At 37.8% G+C, this 7000-nt stretch overlaps 1 non-coding gene across 1 annotated transcript; it reads left to right on the top strand.

Moving 5' to 3' along the window:
* The first annotated feature begins 2415 nt into the window (after nt 1-2415).
* LOC112732118 (small nucleolar RNA R71) lies at nt 2416-2523 on the top strand. The gene has a single exon (XR_003167855.1). It is a non-coding gene; the product is annotated as a small nucleolar RNA R71 (small nucleolar RNA).
* Nucleotides 2524-7000: the final 4477 nt, after the last annotated feature.

The following is a 7000-nucleotide window of genomic DNA, read 5'->3' as shown; positions in this document are numbered from 1 at the left end:
AGAGAAGTGTTTTCGGCCAAGGGGGGAAGATAGGGTTGTGTTGTGTGAAAATGAAGAAGGAATGAGGGTTTATATAGAAGTGGGGAGGGGTTTAAGTTTCGGCCATTAGGGTTGGGTTTGGAAGGGAAAATATTTTGAATTTGAAGGTAGGTGGGGTTTTTGGGGAAGAGAGGATGGATGTGAGTGGTGAAGAGGTGATGGGGAAGAGTGATTGAGTTGATTGGTGAAGGGTATTTGGGGGAGAGAGTTATGAAAATGTGTGAAGAGGAGAGAAGAAAAGGTAGGGATCCTGTGGGGTCCACAGATCTTGAGGGGATCCTGTGGGATCCAAAGATCAAGTGGGGTCAAGGACTTAACATCCCTGCTCCAATTAGGCGTGTAAAACGCCCTTGCTGTGCAATCCTGGCGTTTAACGCCAGACTGCTGCCTGTTTCTGGCGTTAAACGCCCAAATGTAGCTTGTTTCTGGTGTTTAATGCCAGCTTGGTGCCTGTTTCTGGCGTTAAACGCCAGACAGATGCTTGTTTCTGGCGTTTAAACGCCAGACTGCTCTCCTCCAGGGTGTGCTATTTTCAATGCTATTTTTCATTCTGTTTTTGATTTTTCAGTAGTTTTTGTGACTTCACATGATCATCAACCTAATAAAACACGAAATAACAAAAAGAAAATAAAATAGATATGCTTAAATAACATTGGGTTGCCTCCCAACAAGCGCTTCTTTAATGTCAATAGCTTGACAGTGAGCTCTCATGGAGCCTCACAGATAATCAGAGCAAGGTTGGAACCTCCCAACACCAAACTTAGAGTTTGAATGTGGGGGTTCAACACCAAACTTAGAGTTTGACTGTGGGGTTTTTGTTGACTCTACAGTGAGAGAAGCTTTTCATGCTTCCTCTCCATGGTTACAGAAGGAGATCCTTGAGTTTGAAACACAAGGTTGTCCTCATTCAGTTGAAGGACTAACTCTCCTTTGTCCACATCAATCACAGCTCTTGCTGTGGCTAGGAAGGGTCTTCCAAGGATGATGGATTCATCCTCATCCTTCCCTGTGTCTAGGATTATGAAATCAGTAGGGATGTAAAGGTCTTCAACCTTTACTAACACGTCCTCTACTTGCCCATAAGCCTGTTTTCTTGAGTTGTCTGCCATCTCTAATGAGATTCTGACAGCTTGCACCTTAAAGATTCCAAGTTTCTCCATTACAGAGAGTGGCATGAGGTTTATCCCTGACCCAATGTCACATAGAGCCTTCTCAAAGGTTATGGTGCCTATGGTACAAGGTATTAAGAACTTTTCAGGATCCTGTTTCTTTTGAGGCAATGTCAGTTGATCCAGATCACTCAGTTCATTGGTGAGCAGGGGAGGTTCATCTTCCCAAGTCTCATTACCAAATAATTTGGCATTCAGCTTCATGATATGCACCAAGGTACTTGGCAACTTGCTCTTCAGTAACATCTTCATTCTCTTCAGAAGAAGAATACTCATCAGAGCTCATGAATGGCATAAGGAGGTTCAATGGAATCTCTATGGTCTCTAGATGAGCCTCAGATTCCTTTGGTTCTTCAGAGGGAAACTCCTTATTGATCACTGGACGTCCCAGGAGGTCTTCCTCACTAGGATTCACGTCCTCCTCCTCCCTTGTAGGTTCGGCCATGATGATTAAATCAATGGCTTTGCACTCTCTCTTTGGATTTTCTTCTGTATTGCTTGGGAGAGTACTAGGAGGGGTTTCAGTGACTCTTTTACTCAGCTGGCCCACTTGTGCCTCCAAATTTCTAATGGAGGACCTTGTTTCATTCATGAAACTTAAAGTGGCCTTAGATAGATCAGAGACTATATTTGCTAAGCTAGATGGATTCTGCTCAGAATTCTCTGTCTGTTGCTGAGTGGATGATGGAAAAGGCTTGCTATTGCTAAACCTGTTTCTTACACCATTATTAAAGCCTTGTTGAGGCTTTTGTTGATCCTTCCATGAGAAATTTGGATGATTTCTCCATGAGGAATTATAGGTGTTTCCATAGGGTTTACCCATGTAATTCACTTCTGCTATTGCAGGGTTCTCAGGATCATAAGCTTCTTCTTCAGAAGATGCCTCTTGAGTACTGTTGGATGCAGCTTGTATTCCATTCAGACTTTGAGAAATCATATTGACTTGCTGAGTCAATATTTTGTTCTGAGCCAATATGGCATTCAGAGTATTAATTTCAAGAACTCCCTTCCTCTGAAGCGTCCCATTACTTACAGGATTCCTCTCAGAAGTGTACATGAACTGGTTATTAGCAACCATGTCAATGAGTTCTTGAGCTTTTGTAGGCGTTTTCTTTAGGTGAATGGATCCACCTGCAGAATGGTCCAATGACATCTTTGATAGCTCAGATAGACCATCATAGAATATATCCAGGATGGTCCATTCTGAAAGCATGTCAGAAGGATACTTTTTGGTCAGTTCCTTGTATCTCTCCCAAGCTTCATAGAGGGATTCACCTTCCTTTTGTTTGAAGGTTTGAACGTCCACTCTAAGCTTATTAAGCTTTTGAGGAGGAAAGAACTTGGCTAAGAAAGCCGTGACCAGCTTATCCCAAGAGTTCAGGCTATCTTTAGGTTGAGAGTCCAACCATATTCTAGCTCTGTCTCTTACAGCAAACGGGAAAAGCATAAGCCTGTAGACCTCGGGATCAACCCCATTGGTCTTAATAGTATCACAGATCTACAAGAATTCAGTTAAGAACTGAAAAGTTGTTTGCTCTAATGGCAGGGATTGAGATGCTTCTTCCATGTAAATTGGAATTAGGTGCAGTAAAGTCACCAAGCATCTTCCTTGCATTGTTATTATTTTCGGCCATGTCTCCTTTTTTTTCGAAAATTTCTGTCAGATTTTCTCCAGAGAGTTGTGCTTTAGCTTCCCTTAGCTTCCTCTTCAGAGTTCTTTCAGGTTCAGGATCAGCTTCAACAAGAATATTTTTATCCTTGTTCCTGCTCATATGAAAAAGAAGAAAACAGAAAAGAAAATATGGAATCCTCTATGTCACAGTATAGAGATTCCTTTATGTGAGTAGAAGAAGGAGAATCCAAACACAAGGGTGAGGAGTGGGTTCGAATTCTTAGATGAAGAGGAGTGTTAGTAAATAAATAAATAATCAGAAGGAGATGAGAGAGGGAGGAATTTCGAAAATCAATTAAAATAAAAATAAAATTTAAAGTTAAATTTCGAAAATTAAAATTGAAATCAAATTGAATTAAAATTAAAACAATTAGTTAATTAAAAGGAATTTTGAAAAAGAGGGAAGGGATTTTCGAAAATTAGAGAGAGAGAATTAGTTAAGTAGTTTTGAAAAAGATATGATTCAAACAGAAAGATAAGATTGATTGAAAAAGATTTGAAAATCAATTTGAAAAAGATATGATTGAAAATCATTTTGAAAGAGATTTGAATTGGAAATTAAAAATATTTGATTTTTGAAATCAAAGTTGATTACTTGATTAACAAGAAACTAAAAGATATGATTTTAAAATTCAAAGATTGAACCTTTCTTAATAGGCAAGTAACAACTTAAAATTTTTTTTGAATTAAAACATTAAATGTTAGCAATTAATTCGAAAATGTGAAATAGAAATAAGAAAAAGATTTTGAAAATAATTTTTGAAATTTTCGAAAATCATAAAAGAAAAATGAAAAAGATTTGATTTTTGAAAAAAGATAGAATTTTTAAATTGAAAGTTTGATTTGACTCATAAGAAACAACTAAATTTTAAAATTTTTTGAAAAAGTCAACTCAAATATTCGAATTTTATGAGGAGAAAAAGGGAAAGATATTTTTTTGATTTTTGAATTTTTAATAATGAGAGAGAAAAATACAAAAAAAGACACAATGCATGGAAATTTTAGATCAAAACACATGATGCATGCAAGAACACTTTAAATGTCAAGATGAATACTAAGAACACTTTGAAGATCAAGATGAACATCAAGACTTATTTTTGAAAATTTTTAAGAAAAGAAAAATATGCAAGACACCAAACATAGAAATTTTCAAACTTTAGACACTAACAAATTGAAAATGCATATGAAAAACTAGAAAAGACACAAAACAAGAAAATATGAAGATCAAATAAGAAGACTGGCCAAGAACAACTTGAAGATCATGAAGAATGCAATGCATGAAATTTTCGAAAATAATTTTTAGAAAATTAAAAAGATGCAATTGACACCAAACTTAAAAGTTGACTCTAGACTCAAGCAAGAAACACAAAAAATATTTTTGATTTTATGATTTTGTAAATTTTTTTGTATTTTTCGAAAATTAATTGGAAAAAACGAAAAAAAGAAATTTTTTTTGAAATTTTCGAAAATAAGAATAATAAAAACAAAAAGGTTAAAATTATAATAAAATTACCTAATCTGAGCAACAGGATGAACCGTCAGTTTTCCAAACTCGAACAATCCCCGGCAACGGTGCCAAAAACTTGGTGCGCAGAAATCGTGACGGTTCCATTCCTTGGTAACGGCGCTAAAAACTCAATACGCACATTCATAATCTTAATTCTTTGTCACAACTTCACACAACTAACCAGCAAGTGCACTGGGTCGTCCAAGTAATAAACCTTACGTGAGTAAGGGTCGATCCCACGGAGATTGTCGGCTTGAAGCAAGCTATGGTCACCTTATAAACCTCAGTCAGGCGAATTCAAATGGTTATAGAGTTTTAATAATTAAAAGATAAATAAAACTTAAACTAGGATAGAGATACTTATGTAATTCATTGGTGAGAATTTCAGATAAGCGTATAGAGATGCTTTTGTTCCTCTGAACCTCTGCTTTCCTGCTATCTTCATCCAATCATTCATACTCCTTTTCATGGCAAGCTTTATGTAGGGAATTACCGTTGTCAATGGCTACATCCCATCCTCTCTGTAAAAATAGTCCAATGCGCTGTCACTGCATGGCTAATCATCTTTCGGTTCTCGATCATACTGGAATAGGATTTACTATCCTTTTGCGTCTGTCAGTACGCCCAGCACTCGCGAGTTTGAAGCTCGTCACAGCCATCCCTTCCCAGATCCTACTCGGAATACCACAGACAAGGTTTAGACTTTCCGGATCTCAAGAATGGCCGTCCATGGGTTCTAACTTATACCACGAAGATTCTAATATCTCGGACTCGGTCCCCTGTATTAGATATCTAAGAGATACTCATTCTAGCTTGTTTGCATGTAGAACGGAAGTGGTTGTCAAGCACGCGTTCATAATTGAGAATGATGATGAGCGTCACATAATCATCGCATTCATCATGTTTTTGGGTGCGAATGGATATCTTAGAGAAGGAATAAGCTTGAATTGAATAGAAAAACAATCGTACTTTGCATTAATTCATGAGGAACAGCAGAGCTCCACACCTTAATCTATGGTGTGTAGAAACTCTGCCGTTGAAAATACATAAGTGATAATGGAGTTCATTGGTCTCTGCCCCAGAGAGGGAACCAGGAGAACCAAGACTAAAAATGATCCGAAGATGTAAATACAATAGTAAAAAGTCCTATTTATGCTAAACTAGTTACTAGGATTTACAGAAATGAGTAAATGATGCAGAAATCCACTTTCGGGGCCCACTTGGTGTGTGCTTGGGCTGAGCATTGAGCTTTACACGTGTAGAGGCTTCTCTTGGAGTTGAATGCCAGTTTGTAACCTGTTTCTGGTGTTTAACTCCACTTTGCAACCTATTTCTGGCGTTTAACTCTAGAATGCAGCATGGAACTGGCGCTGAATGCCAGTTTGCGTCATCTAAACTCGAGCAAAGTATGGACTATTATATATTTCTGGAAAGCCCTGGATATCTACTTTCCAACGCAATTAAGAGCGCATCATTTGGAGTTTTGTAGCTCCAGAAAATCTACTTTGAGTGCAGAGAGATCAGAATCCAACAACATCTGCAGTCCTTCTTCAACCTCTGAATCTGATTTTTGCTCAACTCCCTCAATTTCAGCCAGAAAATACGTGAAATCACAGAAAAATATACAAACTCATAGTAAAGTCCAGAAATGTGAATTTTATTTAAAAATTAATAAAAATATACTGAAAACTAACTAAATCATACTGAAAACTATGTAAAAACAATGCCAAAAAGCGTATAAATTATCCGCTCATCAATGAATTTTGCCAATGAATCAGAACTTCCTCGATCCAATTTCCATCCCTTTTAATCACGCGGTGTCCCAAAATCGCATGTAGTTATAGTTGGCACCCTCTCTCATCTAACAGCAGCAAAGATGGAATGGTTGCTGGAGTAGAGACCCCTGCACACTTCTTTAGTAGAGAGATATGGAAGACCAGGTGAATTCTAGCTGAGTTAGGGAGTTCTAACTTGTTTGCTACATTCCCAACTAGAGCAATTATTGAAAATGGTCCAAAATAACGCATGGACAATTTTGGATACTTCCTCAGCGCCATGGAGTGCTTCCTATAAGGCTGTAATTTCACATAGACAAAATCTCCCACATTAAACTCTAACTCTCTTCAGTTGCTATCTGCCTGAGCTTTTATTCTTGCTTGTGCCTTGTGTAAATTTTGTTTTAAGGTTGTCAACACCACATCTGTTAACTGTAGATGCTCTTGCAACATTGGAGGGTCATTCGGGTGTGGGTCATAACATAGTAGGGGTAGAGGATCCTTCCCAAATACTTCCTTGTAAGGCATCATACCGATAGCTGAGTGGAAGGATGTGTTATAACTATAAGCCGTCCATGGAAAAAGCTTATACCATGCCTTAGAATTTTCCTAAGTATAGCACCGCAAATATATCTCAAGACACTTATTTAGTACCTCCATCTGGCCATCGGATTTCGGGTGATATGTCAAGCTTCGAGCCAATAGTATACTTTGCTGCTTATAGCATTGTTCCCAAAATATGCTTGTGAAGACTTTGTCATGGTCTTAAACAATTGATTGAGGCATGTCATGGACGCTAACCACATACCTTACAATGACTTCTGCCACTTTGGGTGTG

The sequence above is a fragment of the Arachis hypogaea genome, chromosome 12 (genome assembly GCF_003086295.3).
Source record: "Arachis hypogaea cultivar Tifrunner chromosome 12, arahy.Tifrunner.gnm2.J5K5, whole genome shotgun sequence".
Classification (NCBI taxonomy): Eukaryota; Viridiplantae; Streptophyta; class Magnoliopsida; order Fabales; family Fabaceae; genus Arachis; species Arachis hypogaea.
This window is presented reverse-complemented; position numbering and strand designations above follow the sequence as displayed.